Source organism: Sminthopsis crassicaudata, chromosome 4 (assembly GCF_048593235.1).
Source record: "Sminthopsis crassicaudata isolate SCR6 chromosome 4, ASM4859323v1, whole genome shotgun sequence".
Classification (NCBI taxonomy): Eukaryota; Metazoa; Chordata; class Mammalia; order Dasyuromorphia; family Dasyuridae; genus Sminthopsis; species Sminthopsis crassicaudata.
The window spans coordinates 96,972,003-96,987,387 of record NC_133620.1 but is presented as its reverse complement, the minus strand read 5'-3'; the positions used below and the strand labels follow the sequence as shown (position 1 = coordinate 96,987,387).

Below are 15,385 nucleotides of genomic sequence, written 5' to 3'. Positions count from 1 at the left end.
GATGGGTTGCTTGGTCTGCAGTTAGGAAGACTAATTTTCCTAAGTTCAAATCTGGACTCAGACACTTACTAGCTGAGTAACCCTGGGTAAGTCACTTAACCCTGGTTGCCTTGGTTTCTCATCTGGAAAATGACCTGGAAGAAGGAAATAGCAAACCACTCCAGTATTTTTGCCAAGAAAACCCACACGGGGTCATGAAGAGTCTGACAGGACTGGAGGAAAACAAATGGACTAGCAACTGACAATTCTGTTGTTACTTTAGGACTAACATTGTATACATCTAAACTTATTCCTCATTCTTTTTTGCTCAAGACAATGCTTTGTCTAGAATCATGTCTGTTACATATTCCTTAAAATCATGTCTGTTACATATTCCTTAAAAGTTTATTGTAATTCTAACTGTGATAATTTTATTTTGTGGGTAGAATATAAATATTGGATGAAATAAACTGAACTCATTTCTTTGTGATTTTCAAAGATCAAGGTTAAGCTCAATAGATCAGAATAATTTTGTATCTTATAGTATGTATCTAAATGTAAGTTTAGAACAAGCTAGCAGATAGAGAAGGTAAAGATCTAAATGCAGCTGGTGAAACATCATCGATCTCAGTTTTAAGTAGCTGCCTCATCATTTGGAGACTTAGGGATTGCAACTTCCTACTTCATTTGTAGGTCATCCACCAAGGGTAGAGCTCACATCAGATTCACAAATTAATTCTAATGGTGCAAAAAAAGTGTGCATGGTGCGTGCAATTTGGAAGAACTGGCTTATGTTCTTGGCATCTTTGGAAGTATTCCATCACAGAATATTAGAAACATTTCTTTCTTTGTTTCTTTCTTTGTTTCTTTCTTCGTTTCTTTCTTTGTTTCTTCCTTCCTTCCTTCCTTCCTTTCTTTCTTTAACAAACATTACCCAAAAATTTCTTTTTAATTGAAAAACACTCAACAAAACCTTGCAAATCACCATCCTTTCAAAATACATATGTTAATAAGCTACCTTTCTTCACCAAGAATTAATTTAAGGAATTCCCTCGTCTTTATACACCTCAAGTGATTATTTGATTATTCATGGTAATGGGGAACACAGCAAGAAATCACAGATAATCATGAAAAAAAATTAATTTCAGACCTCCAAACTGCTATTAGAACTATTAACATGCCTCCAAACTGATTGGAGTGAAAAGCACTCTTTATGTGTTTCTACCTACCTTTCATAAATTCAACAATGAGATGGCTGAAAATTGTGGAGGACCTATATTTAATGTCCAAACTTCTCATAGCAATTGTGCAGTGGATACTAAAGAAAGTATTCTAGAAGAAAATAGTCTTAAAAGAAATTGCTTAGGGCAGGTCCAATTGATATCACTGGGCAGACTGCATAGGGAACATTTGCCCACGTTGTATATAATTAGAGGCTTTAAGGTCTGTCAAAGCCACACTTGTATAAATTTCACTTTATTATATGATGTGCAGTAACAGTGACTCATTTTGGAATCTGAATAGGTCTACCTCTGTATTTCTGTAACATTATTATCTTCAAAAATACTGACATGCTTATTCAGTGTATGTTCAGAAGCAACAATAGCTTGTTTCAGAAATACTTCAACCAGGTAAAAGCTGTTTATCTTCATGTTGAGGAAGTCTTTGACAAATGTTTCACAAAGTTTAAAAAGCAATTCCTTGTTGAATAGATCTTGGTTTCTTTAAAAGGTTTCTTTTTCTGCCCCTGCAAGGCTAAATCAAAAGTAATTCCCCCCTCACCTGGTTGTTGAGATGCCTTTAATAAAAGTCTTTTTTTTTTTTTTTTTAAAGCATTCATCTTGGGAGGTGATGAGAGTAAGCAAAAGAAAAATCAGCCCAAGGGGTATATTTTAAAGAAAACAGCAGAAAAAAGAAAAAAAAAAACCAAACTCAAAACCCTAGGGCTGGACAAAGGTTCTTTCAACTAACTTCCTCTGTTTTTATGATACTAATGAGGTCTTAATTCTGGCTACAGGAATTAGAAGCTCAGTAACTTTAGGATTTTTCAACCACTAGCTGTATTTTGAAAAGCTTTTCTTGGAACTTTACCCCACCTGGAGTCTCTGGATTTCTCCTCTGGCCTTGTCTTTCCAGGGGAATGATCCAATGAGAGATCATTCATCTCTCATGCAGTTAGCTGATTTAAGATCTTTACTTATTTCTCTAAGGTACAGGATGACTTCTGCTTGAGTTCCCAAGTGTCTGGGAGAATTACACGAGGAACTCATTAGCTCTGCCTTCAGTTGAAACAACAAAGTCCCTTCCCCAACCGTAAAACAAGCAGCATTTTGCACAACCTCTAATATATTTCCATTGAGACCTCCTGTGGAAAGTTCTCCTAGATCTTAGATATACAAAGCAGCTGGAAAAGGACAGCATGGAAGCAGAATTTGTTCTGAAATGCTTGTGTTCTGTAATTCCTGTGTTTGACCTTTCCTGACAAGAGGACCTTGAATACTCTTCACTTTGGGGGACACACTTTCTTCCACTACCTTCAAAGCATGAGGTAGTTTGAATAGAAATACTGCTCTTTCTGGGGGAGCCTTGGTGGAGACACAGAATCATCCCCAACCTTCTTCTTCAACAGGGAAATCTGAAAGATGCACTAAATATAACCAGTCCTTAACCCCAGACATCCTTCAAAAAAGGGCACCAAGTTTTGCCTCACACAGTACTATAGAATTTAATTAAAGGGGGGAGGGAGAGGTTTCTTCAATTACTCAATTATCGGTTAGAATTTAATATGGCACAATTGCTTCTACTTCTTTCATTTCTGAAATATGCTAAATAGTTCCTACAGGGCTCATCCCATTTCATCAGTTACCAACTGTGGACCCAAGAGTTCTATCATGACTTACTCCCATGTGAACCATTTTTCTTTAAATATTTATGTTAGCATATACCCCTCACACAGGAAATTTTCCCTGGAGAGATACATCAGTGCTATTCATTTGGGATGATGGTCAGGAAAGATGAAGGGAAGTGTCATTGATTGGGGGAAGAAAGGGGAGGGATAACTGCTTAATTCCAGACACATATGCAAACGTCTTCCTTTGTGAATGTATTTCACAGTCTGAAGCAATGCTCTAATACTGAGACTTTATTTTGATAAAATCCAAATATATAATACACACACACACACACACACACACACACACACACACACATTCTTTCCTAATGTAAAGATTTCCGATAACAGCATAAAACTACCAGTTAATAATAGGGCCCACCATGTAAATTACAGTGGTTTCCAAAAATAAAGCTTCATGGAGGAAAAATTTGCAATTTACCACTGTGAGGTATACACACTGAAAGAGCAGTTCCATCACACCACGGAAATCTGGATGTTCTCTCACAACTGGCACACTTTTAAAATTCAGAATACTTGGACGTAATTTTCTGCATAAACCAAACTGTGGCTTCTCCACACCTCGCCTTTCTGTCTCCTTTTCCTCAACCAACCTTACAATTAGACACCCAGGGGCCTGTTCCTAAGTTTTCAGGCACTTGCATTTTCAGGAAAAGAATAAAAGTGACGACTTGTCATCATCTCAGCCCTGTGCCTCAGTGACGAAGGGTGGTGGCTAAGACCAGATGACATCTGGAATGTGCCTCGTTTATGGAATTCCCTTCTTCACAATCAGCCCACAAATGCTCAGATCCTTGAGGGTCTTAGCATGTTAGTTATTAAAGATCTCATATCAAATGTTCCCAAGGGACCCAACAGATGCATGAATTCTGAAAAAAATATTTTAAAAATTAAGTTGTGATTGGCTCTGCTGCTATACAAAGGCAGGATCCTAGCTGATTCAACGAGAAGTCATTGAAAGAAATGTGTACTTGTCAATTGCTATCCTAATTGTTATCAATATTTTTATGTACAGAGAAATATCCTGACATTAAGAAATTCCATGGAATAAAGAAAAATTCCTTGTGATTTGTCCTTATTTAGCTCCCCTGAATAAAACAGCTTTGTCATACTACCATTATTTGTCAGGAGATGCTTTTAAGTGGGCTAGACTAGTCAGACTTATATGGGGTATTTCCCTCCATCTACTCTATGGATATAGCAAGGATCCAGTCTCCTGGTAAGCTTTATAGTTCTATGGACACCTTGCTTTCATTCTTCCCTCAGAATGGACCAGTTTCTTATCTGAAGTCAGAGTTCATGAATCAATTATCAGCTTGCTCATGGTTAAAACATTTTTGTGGAAGGCTCTGAAGGCTTTCACTTAAGAGAACCAGACAGCTGAATACCTCATTGTGCAGACAGGTCAAAGGTCAGCATGGGACAGAAAATTAGAGAGGAAAGCCAACTAATCATTAATTGTGAAAGCTTTGTTTTAATGGGTTCCTATTAGGAAGCCATCAGCAGGGAAAGACATAGGAGTCAATAAATAGGTAAAACAAAGACCATATTCTACAGAAATGTGCTATATACATAGGTGGACAGGCAAAGTCTAAAGCTGTCATCACATTGCCCACTTAATGGTGAAGTAGGCACGAGGCCGATGCTATGAGGTAGTAAATAGGATTAGAAAACACCTGTACAAATGCCACATACGTGTCTTTAATAGTCAGTCATTAAAAAGATTTGCAATAATCTGCAAATAAGAATCTCTAATCATCTTTGTTTCTGGTTTCTGTATTCAATATTGCATGAGGACACATTGCCATATTCATGTGACAAATCCCCAGTAATATACCTTCTATTCTATTCATACTGAATTTCTTTCCCTCTTACCATTCTCAGGTGTCTTTAACCCATTTCTACTTTATGAAAGGGGGAGAAAATGAGATCCAGAACAATTTAATAACTTTTTCTAAGTCATAAAGATGGCTGAGCCTGTATTGGACTATTTTGCTTAGCTCTTCATCAGAGAAGCAAAAAGCTACTTTCATCAGCTGGTTATATATAAAGCCTTCTGAGAAAGGCATATACTTACTAAGAGTTCATTCACTTCAAATAGAAGTCTCTGTATTGCTACTTTTATTCCTGTTTTCCTTATTATAGTAGTCATTGCCAGACCTCTACTTCCCCAAGTTCAAAGGTAGCAGACTGTTCGGATATGAGATAGACAGGTAGTTTTTATTATCTGAAGACATATCTAAAATCACAACTGAGAACACAGGAAATGACTAGATAAGGACATTTGAGTATTCTCATGCTTTTCTTGCATGAACTCCAGCAAAAGTCTTTATTTAAGCCTTTACAAGTAGTCTACAGCTTCCCATAGAATCCTTCTTAAGAAACTTGAAAGGAGGAAAGAAAACATTTAAAAAAGCAAGAATCACAAGTTAATCAAAATTTAACTGGCATCTTTCCTGAGGAAGTTGCCTGTAAGCAATAGAAAGGGAAAACAGATAGTTTCTCTTGTTTTCTCTTTTGATTGGAAGAAGGCAGACACTCAGAGCTCAGAAAAAGGTTTTTCACGATTCCTTCTCTTTCTCCTCATCCCAGAGGCTCTCTGCAAAAGGTCCCTCCTGAGATTTCAAAAGGCCAAAGCTCCCATGAAGCATCACTCTGACAAAACCTCTTGGAACATGAGCCTTCTATCAGGCCTGGGTAAATAGGGGAATTCAGCAATTATCACTCCAAAGGAGTTGAGAAATGAGTGGGCATGTGGTTTGACTCTGGGCAGCCAAAAATAAAACTGTTTGGTTTCACTTGGGAGGGGGGAGGGGAAGGTGATCACAGTTGCAAAAAAGATGTATAGAGTCTTTGGAATTTATGAGATGTGGCTGTATCATGTCTTTAGTCCATCTTACAGCCTGCGTGTAAAAATAGGCATCTTTCTGGCTAACTGCTTTTAAAGACTTCTAGAGCAGGAAATGTCTTTTATTCCTTTCCGTCTCTCATTTCCTGTGTCAAAAAAAATCTATGGTATCAATTTAAGAAGCATTTATTAAGCACTTACTTTATGCTTATGGGATAAATGCCTAAAAGGGATTTATAAAAGAATTTATGCCCTAAAAGGGATAAAGGGTGAGGATATCCCACCCTATAGTGGGGCATTCTTGATTTTAGGTCCAGCCTCTGCCACATCTTGGTTGGGTGACCCTGGGCAAGGTATTTAACCTTTCAGTGACCCAGGCAATTTTCTGAGGCTGTACAAGCTGTACAAGGACATTGGCTTTGAGCTCAGAGGATTTGGGGTCACATCTTGATCTCTGTCGTTTACTATCAGAGAGACTTTGGGCAAAACATTAACCCCTCTCGGCCTCTTTTCCCTCAACTACAAATCCAAGGGCTTGGACTGGACAGTTTCTGAGGACCAGCCAATCCTAAATCACAAAACAGTTACTAATCTGTATTCGTAGAGGATGTTTCCTAAAATGATGGAATCAATGGTGCTGCATCCCTTTGCCCAATTTTCCCCACAAAAAGGTGTCCTAGATAGTTTGCTAGACTCTAGAAATGTAAAGACCAAAAAAAAAGGACTGTTTTTGTCCTCAGGGAGCTTACATTGTATGGGAAATCCTTATGTCAGGAGATGTTTATGTCTAATACTGAGAAACATTGTCAGAATCAAAAGACAGCAGCTCTACTGATGTACCTTTCTACACTCAAAAACCCTTCTCTTTTTTTCCAATTTGGAACCTCTTGTCCTTCTTACCAATATCTTTTCCCTCATGTTATAACCTTGCAAAGTCTTCCAGCCCTGAGCTGTATTACTCAATCCTGATGTCATTTTACCCTTGGATTTCTTCAGAGTCCAGATCTAGGATGAAGCAGGGTATTGCTTATCCCCCAGAGTTTTACCCTTAGCCTAAAACTCTCTTTGCACGTACACACACACACACACACACACACACACACACACACACACACACACCCCTCCAGCCTTAGTCATCTTGCTCTCCATCCAAATTCTCCTGTAGAACTGTTTATCTCAGCATATCCCCTTAGTAATGGCAGTATCAGATTTGATGTCTGGGAATACCAGAGTATCTACATAGCAAAAAGATGTAAATAATAAAAGTAAAAGCCAAAATCATCACTGTGCTAAGCATTTTTATAAATATCTCATCTTATCCACACAACAACCCTGAGAGATGGATGCTACTATTATCGCATTTTATAGATGAGGAAGGTGAGGCAGACAGAGGTTAAGTGATTTGTTCAAGCTAGTCAATTAACAAATATTTAATAAATGCCTACTCTGTGGAAGGTACTGTGCCAAGCACTGGGGGTACAAAAAGAAGCAAAAGAGAGTCCATTCCTCAGTCCATTCCTCAAGGAGTTCACAATAGAATGAGAGAGACAACAAATATGTACAAGCAAGCTATATATAGGATAAATAGAAGAAATTTTAAGAGAGAAAAGGCATTAGAATTAAGAGGAATTACGAAAAGTTCTCTGTCGAAGATGGGATTTTGGTTGAGACTTAAAGGAAGCCCATAGGCAGAGTAAAAGATAAGTGTCTAGTTTGCAGAACTGCAAGGAGGTTACATAGCTGGTAAGTATCCAGATTTAGTACTCTAATCACTTCAACACCAGCAGCCTCTGCATAGGTGAGAGTGGTATGATCCCAAAGACCATGTCTCAAGAGTGGGTATTCAAGGAGAGTTCGGGACAGCTAAGAGTTAGATGCTGGAAGCACTAGATTATCTGAAGATGGAGGGACCTTCAAGGTGAGTGGAAGATGATGTTATATTTGTGTTGCTGACTCTTGGAACCTTTGGATCCTTTCCAACACCTCCTTATAAAAGAGAAGTTTGGGTGAGAAGGTAGAGATTTTCCAAAAGACATATATTAGTTAATTTTGAACTCACTTGATCAGTATGACTTCACTCATGTTCATCGTAGCTCAGGGGGCCAATGTGGGGCAGAGATCTTTGGTTCCATCTTTCAGAAAGGAAAATTGTTGGTACTGAGTGACTAGACTTGCCTGAATAGATTGCTGTACAAAAACCAAGACTAGGAGTTTAATTTGGATTCTCTTGGCCAGTATAGTATTTTCTAAGGACCTATGGAACTTTTGGATTTGTGTTGGGTGAGTTAATGGGACAATTCTTTGGAAATTTCCAGAATAGTTTCTCACCTAGCTCTGGAACCAGGCCCTTATGAGTAAGCAACTGTTTCCTTATCCTGTGTTGGGCTCATAATCTGTTTCTCAGATCCAGAATACCCAGTTGTCTCTTTTATTCTCTGAATTCCTGAGGCCATGGATGTAGGGGTGTGGCAGAAAACCTTATGTACCCTGTGAAGTCATTTGGGTGTAATGAATCTGGATTCTATCTCCTTTTCTGAACTGGTCAATCCTGTGGGACTGCAGTTCTTCCGCTGAATCCTAGGAGACAAACCCCTTACACAGGGATGTCCATATGAAAATAATAATCCTAATTCTTATAAACTGGTCTTGTTGCTTTATAGCTACATGTTATAGTAAAAACCCTCTTTTTAATTTTTTTCTCATTTTGAGGAAATACTGTAAATAAAGAAAAAGGATCCTTGCTGAGATTATGAACATATTCACTGGAATATTGCTTACCATACTTTAATAAAAAGAGTAAAACATAAGCACCAAGAAAAATGTTCTTTGGGTACTTCCCTCATCTCAGCACCAGAGAGTTTTTTCAAGGGAAATATTATCACAGCTTCCTCCTTAGTGTTTCTTCTCTGGCTGATGGCCAACCTATCTTTAAACTTGCTAAGTATTCAGCCGTTAGAGAGGGACTTAGATCCTAAGATTTTGAAAGCAACACGTATAGAAACTATATCCATATACAACAAAGGTATTTATCAAGAATTTGGTAGGGCTTATGTATCATGAAAACAGTCACTTCTGAAAAGGTAGCAGGCACTGCTTTGTTTTATCTCTGTCCTGACTCTATTCTCTGGAGGATAGAATTAATAATAATAACACTAATAAGCCTGGAAAACAGGAAAGGCTAGGTTCATCTGAATGACTTCTGTCAAAATCCAACTGGATCCAGGAGAGGAATTCCTGGATATCTTCCCTATTAAAATAATTATATATCATATTTGAATATTATTTCTAAGAATTATATTTTCTTTGCATTTCATTTTGATGTCAAGAGGTTTGGGTTTTGTTATTGTTCCTGTTGTTATTTTTAATTGCACTCTCAATTTATCTACATACATTTAATTTAGGATGCACAATATGCCAAGTATTATACCAAGTATTGGGGATACAAAGATAAAAAATAAAATAATTATTTCCTTCAAAAAAAAAAAAAAGAAAGAAAAGAAAATAGTCACTTGATAATTTCATCTTTGAGAGCTCTTCCAAAATACATTTTGGGCTTTGACAGTCATTGATCCAAAAGCTCTCCAAGTTCTTCCAAGAACTCTTATTTCAAGAGTTCCTGAAATCCTGACTAATCAAAAAAAATTAGTAAAAGAGAATTCCCAACTTTTCTATAGTTGTATATTATCAATTATTTATTTGGTATGTATCCTATTAAATTAATCAGTTAACCTCTGACTGCCTCTGTTTCTTCAGTGGTAAAATGGGGATAATAATAGCACCTTCTTTCCAAGGTTATTCTGAGGATTAAATGAGATAATATTTGTAAAGCACTTAACACAGTGGCTGGTACATGGTAGGCACTTAACAAATGCTTCTTTCTTTCTTTCCTCTTTCCCAGGAGAATGTAAACTCTTTGAGTTCCTTGACAGCTATTTTTGAAACTAATTTTAGTATCTCTAGGACTTTAGAGTATTGGTTGATTGTCTACTACTCTGATAAAATATTTTGTTCTAGGCACAGTTTTATGTTTATGATCTGTCTAGTACTGGAATTTATTCTCTACTGATTCATTGTGTATCATAAACAATAACCAAGTATTTGTCATTTTGTAAAATTTTAAATAGAATGTGTAAACTCATGGTATTTGAGAATTGTTTTAATTTTTTTTTTTAAATTTGATGTTGTGGAGAACCTTATTACATGCAACTTAACTTTTATAGTGCAGCTTTAAATTTTATTATAGGTCCTCATTTCTCCCTTACAATATTCCTCTTAGAGCTCTTCAGATTAGATCAAATTAAGTTCCTTTACACATAGCTACTGCATAAAGCAAAAGAATAGTAAAAACCTGGCAGTAAATAAGTATCTACTACAACTAGTGCAATATTAGACTGTACTACTCCTCAATTCCCTCCCTTCTCCCTCTCCAGCACAAGTATAAGACATAGTCCCTAACTAAAGTACTAACTAAAGTCAGTCAAAAGACCTGCAGACCTACTTTCACTTAATTTCTCAGAATCCTAGTTTCCTCACCTGTAAAATATTGTCTACCTGACAAGTTTTATTGAGGCTGTTGAGAATCAAATGAAAATGTGTGTGAAATTTCTTTGAAAATTATGATATTGCATGCAGGTATACAGATGCATTATTATGACAACTGAGGCACAAGGATTGTTTTTCATTGCCAGTGTTATATATGGATTCTATCCTGTTTCTTCCACACTGACAGCCTGATTATGCCAATATTAATCTATGTGAGTTTTTTCTGGCTGCTGCTTTCTTCGCCCCCCCCTTCCCCTCCACAAGATGTTGGCTTTAAACATCTCAAGATCAAGTCGTTGACTCAGTTTGCCTAAGTGGGTAATGTAGCCCTTGAACAAAAGCTAGGCTAAATCACAGGGGCCTCCATCATTCCATTGGATAGTTGCCCGGGCACTCTCTCTGAGGTCAATCATCAAAACCATAGGGTCTGAGATGGATGACACTGTGGGTGTTTGAACTGCACAAAACAGCAACCCTACAATCATGCATTCTACATAGTGGCTTGGATGTCCTTAGCCATTTCTGATGCATGGATAATAAATCCACTGGGAAAAGCAGATTCCTTGAGATGAGACCAAATTTCATTCAAGCTTTAATAAATGACCTTGACTTGGGTGTCCATGGGCCACATGACTTTTAGTACTTATATATCACTGCAAAGCCCTAATCACCATTAGACCCAGAGAACCAAGTTAGACTGAATGCCATACTTCTTTTATCTCATCATAGCCCCAGTTTACTACAAAGTGCTTTTAGAGTCAGGGCGGGTTGGTACAGTCAGAGAGACTCATATTTTTGAGTTCAAATCTGGTCTCAGACACTAGTTATGTTACTCTAGGCAAATCTCTTAATCTCGTTTGCCTCGGTTTCCTCATCTGTAAAATAAATTGGAGCAGGAAATGATAAATCATTCTAATATTTGTCAAGAAAACACAGTCATGAAGAGTTGGACAATGGCTGAATAACGAATACATCCAGAGATCCAAGGACAGGCCGAGGCTAGAGACAGTATGCTTTGAGTTGTTTGAGGTTACATAGCTTGCTGGTAGCTAAATTAAATAATTTTTTCTCCTTCCTATCTAACCACCAATGGAATTTCCAGAGCCAAAAAGAGAGTCCTACAAATTGAAGGTACTCTAGAGGGTTTATTGTCTAGGATGGGACTTCATAGACCAATGCAGAACTTCAAGGACCTTCATGGGTCTCATACTCTCAAGATCAAGTTTTTTGGTTTGGTTTATTTGCTGATGGCCAATAAGCTAGAGGAGCTTCAAATTAAGAGCTAGGAAAAAATATCAATCTTAAAAGCTATCTAATCTAACTCTCTCATCTTACAGATAAGGAAACTGAGGCACAGTGAAGCATTAGGTGATTTGACCAACACACAGGTAGTGACTACCATGTTCTAACAAACTGTTCACAATCTGCTCAGTTTCCAAAGAGCTCCCACATGAAGGGGCAGAATCTCTGAATGAAGGGGTTAAAACAACAATATGGGTCTGCTTGCAGTATAAGTGTGTGTGTTTGTGTGTGTGTGTGTGACTAGTCTCATAAAACTCCCACTAATGAAAAGCAGCTTATTGGTTTACACCCCTGATGGAAGTTCATCCTCTTCTTTTCCTTTGAGGCTAAATCTTTGCCAATTTATTAGCCCTCTGCCCCAGAGAGGCAGTTGCAGCTTAAGTGTGTTCACTACTCTGAATTTTATTTATTTTTTTCATAAATATTTTATTTTATGTTAACATATAATATATTTATTATTGTTATTTTAATGTCAATCATTGCATTAGTTTTAATTCATAGTACAGTTAATATTGATAGATCTATCCCCATAACAAAAGTTCTTTGGAAAATTCTTAATTATTTTTTAAGAATATAAAAGAATACTACTCTGAATTTTATAGCTAGATTTTCAGGATAGGAAGCTAGAGCACATTTATGGAGAAGCCCACACTACAAGCTTTTCTGCCCTGGGTGAATTGGATGTTGGAGGCAGGAGCTCCCTCCTGGTGGTTTGATGGCTGTAATGTATCTTAGGATCACAGATTCAAGCCAGAAGGGAACTGATGGATCTTTTAGTTTGAACTTTTCATTTTACAGATGAGGTAATGAGGCCCAGAGGAGCTGAGTGATTTGCACAAAGTCACATAGGTAATAAATGATAGAGGCAGACGTCGAACCTTTGCTGACTCCAAATCAAGTGTTCTTTCTATGTTACCATGCCGCTTGTCCGAATGGTGTTTGGTGATGGGTTGTTATGCTCTTAAGAGGAAAAAATGGCATGGGAATCCATCTACCTTGGATCAAATCAGGCTTCTCATGGACCCCCTCATCTTTTTTGAATGCCCCAAAGCTGCTTTCTTCTATGTAGATGGCTGAATAAGTCATATAGTTATTGCATCCCTCAAAGCCACCCCAGGAATTCCTCCTAAACTAAGAAAGCCCTACATCTTTCTAGTCCTTTAGACCTCTGGAGAACTTGGGATCTGGTGTGTTGAGTAGGAAAGAGCCTAAAGAATGAGTATTAAAAACACAAATGAAAATTTGTAAAGCACTTTGAGATTTCCACAGTGTTTTACATGTACTATTTCATTTGGTAATCACCAAAAACCACGTGAGATATGTGCCATTATTAACCTGGTTTTTACAGATGAGCAAGTTGAGGTGGAGAGAGAGTTTACAAAACTAAGAGGTCTTCCTGACTCCAAGGCCAGAATTCTATCCATTGGGTTATCTAGCGGCCAGAATGGCTGACTTTTACTTCTCTGGGTGAAAGCTAGACCCATCTGGAGGAAGAATGAGGCAGGGGAGAAAGTCTAGATTAATCCCTGCAATAAGATGTGAGTCCCACACCAGGGGCTGTGCTATTAGGTTTTCAGTTCCTCTGGCATGTTCTAAGGCTAGGATCACAAATGTTAATCTATCCTGTTAACTGTAGCCTAAGCACTTGGGCCTTCCTGGTTCTGGTGGGAATTCCAGAATTTGCACAATTTTCTCCCTCACCCTCCAGCCTTATTTATTTGATCTGGAAACCTGATAGTCAAGGTGGCACATGAACCACAATCCCATACCAGTAGGCAGTAGTCTGTGCCAGTGTAACATAACCTGTGTTTTTCCCTGGGTATGGCAGATGGATCCCCACCCTCACCAGGGTAAGCCCTCTTTATTTCTGTTAAGGAACCAGGTGCTCTTACCTTTCACTTTAATCTTTGGGGGAAATATTACATTTTCCATACAAAATCCAGGCTTGTCTGGGGGTGGATTTGGACAGATTTGAAGGTGCTGTTGGAGTCTGTGTGTGTATAGATATTGAAATGAGAATGGTGAAGGTGATACAACTTCAGAAGTTGAAAGGGAGGGTTGATGCTAAGGGTTTTAGTGACCTGTGGAAAAGATGCTACTAGAAAACTGTATTGGGGATTCTCAGGTTCATTCAGGGAATGGGAAAGCCAGGGGAAAGACATGAGCCAACAGATTCCTTTTCTCCCTTGGTACAAGTTATCAGGAGGCAGTTCCTGTATGGATTTAGGGTTGGTCCTAGGGTAGGGTGTGGTATATGTGAATTTCCCTCAATATTTCCCTCTTCTTTTCACAGCACTCAATGTCAAGAAATAGGGTCCTTTAGAGTCTCTCTGGAAACAGGTCCCTCAGTGATTTTCTTTAATTGGAAAATCCCCTATTCCATTGCCTCACACACTCCCCCATCTTCGACCCCCGCCCCTTACTCCCCCAGCCAATCACCAGGATGGCAGAATGATTCAAAGTTCTTTTTCTACCACAGTAGCCTGTGTGACCCTGAGTAAGAGACAAAGCCCCTGGGACTTCACAGTCAGGAACAACAACCTATGGGGACTAACAACTAACCTGGGGATCCCAGCATTTCAAATGCCTTTCAGGGGGAGGGGTGGGTCTCTGAGGAATTATAGCTGGGATGGAATTCCTATGTTCTTCCAACCCGGCTTATTCATCTTCTCTAACCTCATTGTCTTTGTGTGCAAAGCTTGCAGTCAATTGATTCCTAATGAGAAACAACCATTGCTACTTCCACAAAATAACCCAGGGGGAAAAGGGGAAACTGCTTTTTGCAGAGGGTGCTGACACAGACCCCTCCGAGAGGGAGAGGAAAGCTGGGCTGGGGAGGGTTCCCAGTTTAGACAAGGGGAGGTGGCAGCAGGGGCAGCAGCAGTAGCAGCAGCAACACCCATGAACCCCTTCTGCATTGCCACATTCAATTTACAACCTGTCTATTTCTCTAATAAGCTAGATCAGATGGTAAGCTAAGCAGGGGTATGTGTGGGGTTGGGAAGAGAGGAGAGCATAAAACAATTCTAGGAAAATGAGCAGCCTCTTCACCCAGGTCACTGGGATCGCCTAAGGCTCCCAGGTTCCAAATCAGTGTCCGGCTTCCCCGCTGAAAGGTACTTTTGCTGCCTCCCATCTTTATTCATTTTTAACTTCCTTTTCATGAAACAGCTGCAGTCCACCCCACCTTCTCTCTCCTCAGACCTCTCCACATAGACTTCTAATGGCACACGAGCCCAGTCCTTCGCTTCACCAGCTCTAGCTCCCAGGGCGAATCGGCGCCTCTCCTATTTTGCCCCTTCCTCCCCAGGGCAGAGACCCTCTGAGGACTCAGCATCTGCCACTTGTTCATAAATTCAAATGCACAGGCGCTCCTCTGCCAGCTTCCACCTTTCTCTCGGCCATTTCCTTTTCCCTCTGGATGGGACCCCCGGGTGAGTGTCCCGAGCTTACCCAGGAGCGGAGGGAGCAACATCCCTGCAGAGAGCTTTTCATTTCTTCCGCCATCCCAGACCCTCCGTGCACAGTGGCTTTAGCCCCCCGGTACACCGGGGCAGAGCTCCTCCTGCCCTTTTGCCTAACCTCAGCCTCTCATTCACAGAGTGCACACGTTTCCACAAAGATCTAAGTTCATTCAAGTTTCGCTATTGTTTCCGCTTTGCCCGGGTCTCCGCGGGGGTGGGGTAGGGGTCCCGGGAGTAGGGGGAGAAATGGAAACGCTGGACCCCATCCTCAGGTTCCTCAGCTCCCATCCGAATCCCTCCCCTCAAATAGCTAGGAAGGCAACGGGGCGGGAAGTGGGG

At 39.4% G+C, this 15,385-nt stretch overlaps 1 protein-coding gene across 9 annotated transcripts in view; it reads right to left on the bottom strand.

The window, feature by feature from the left end:
* Positions 1 to 15,385, bottom strand: part of NAV1 (neuron navigator 1) — a 349,961-nt gene that overhangs the window by 68,865 nt on the left and 265,711 nt on the right. The window lies entirely within an intron of this gene.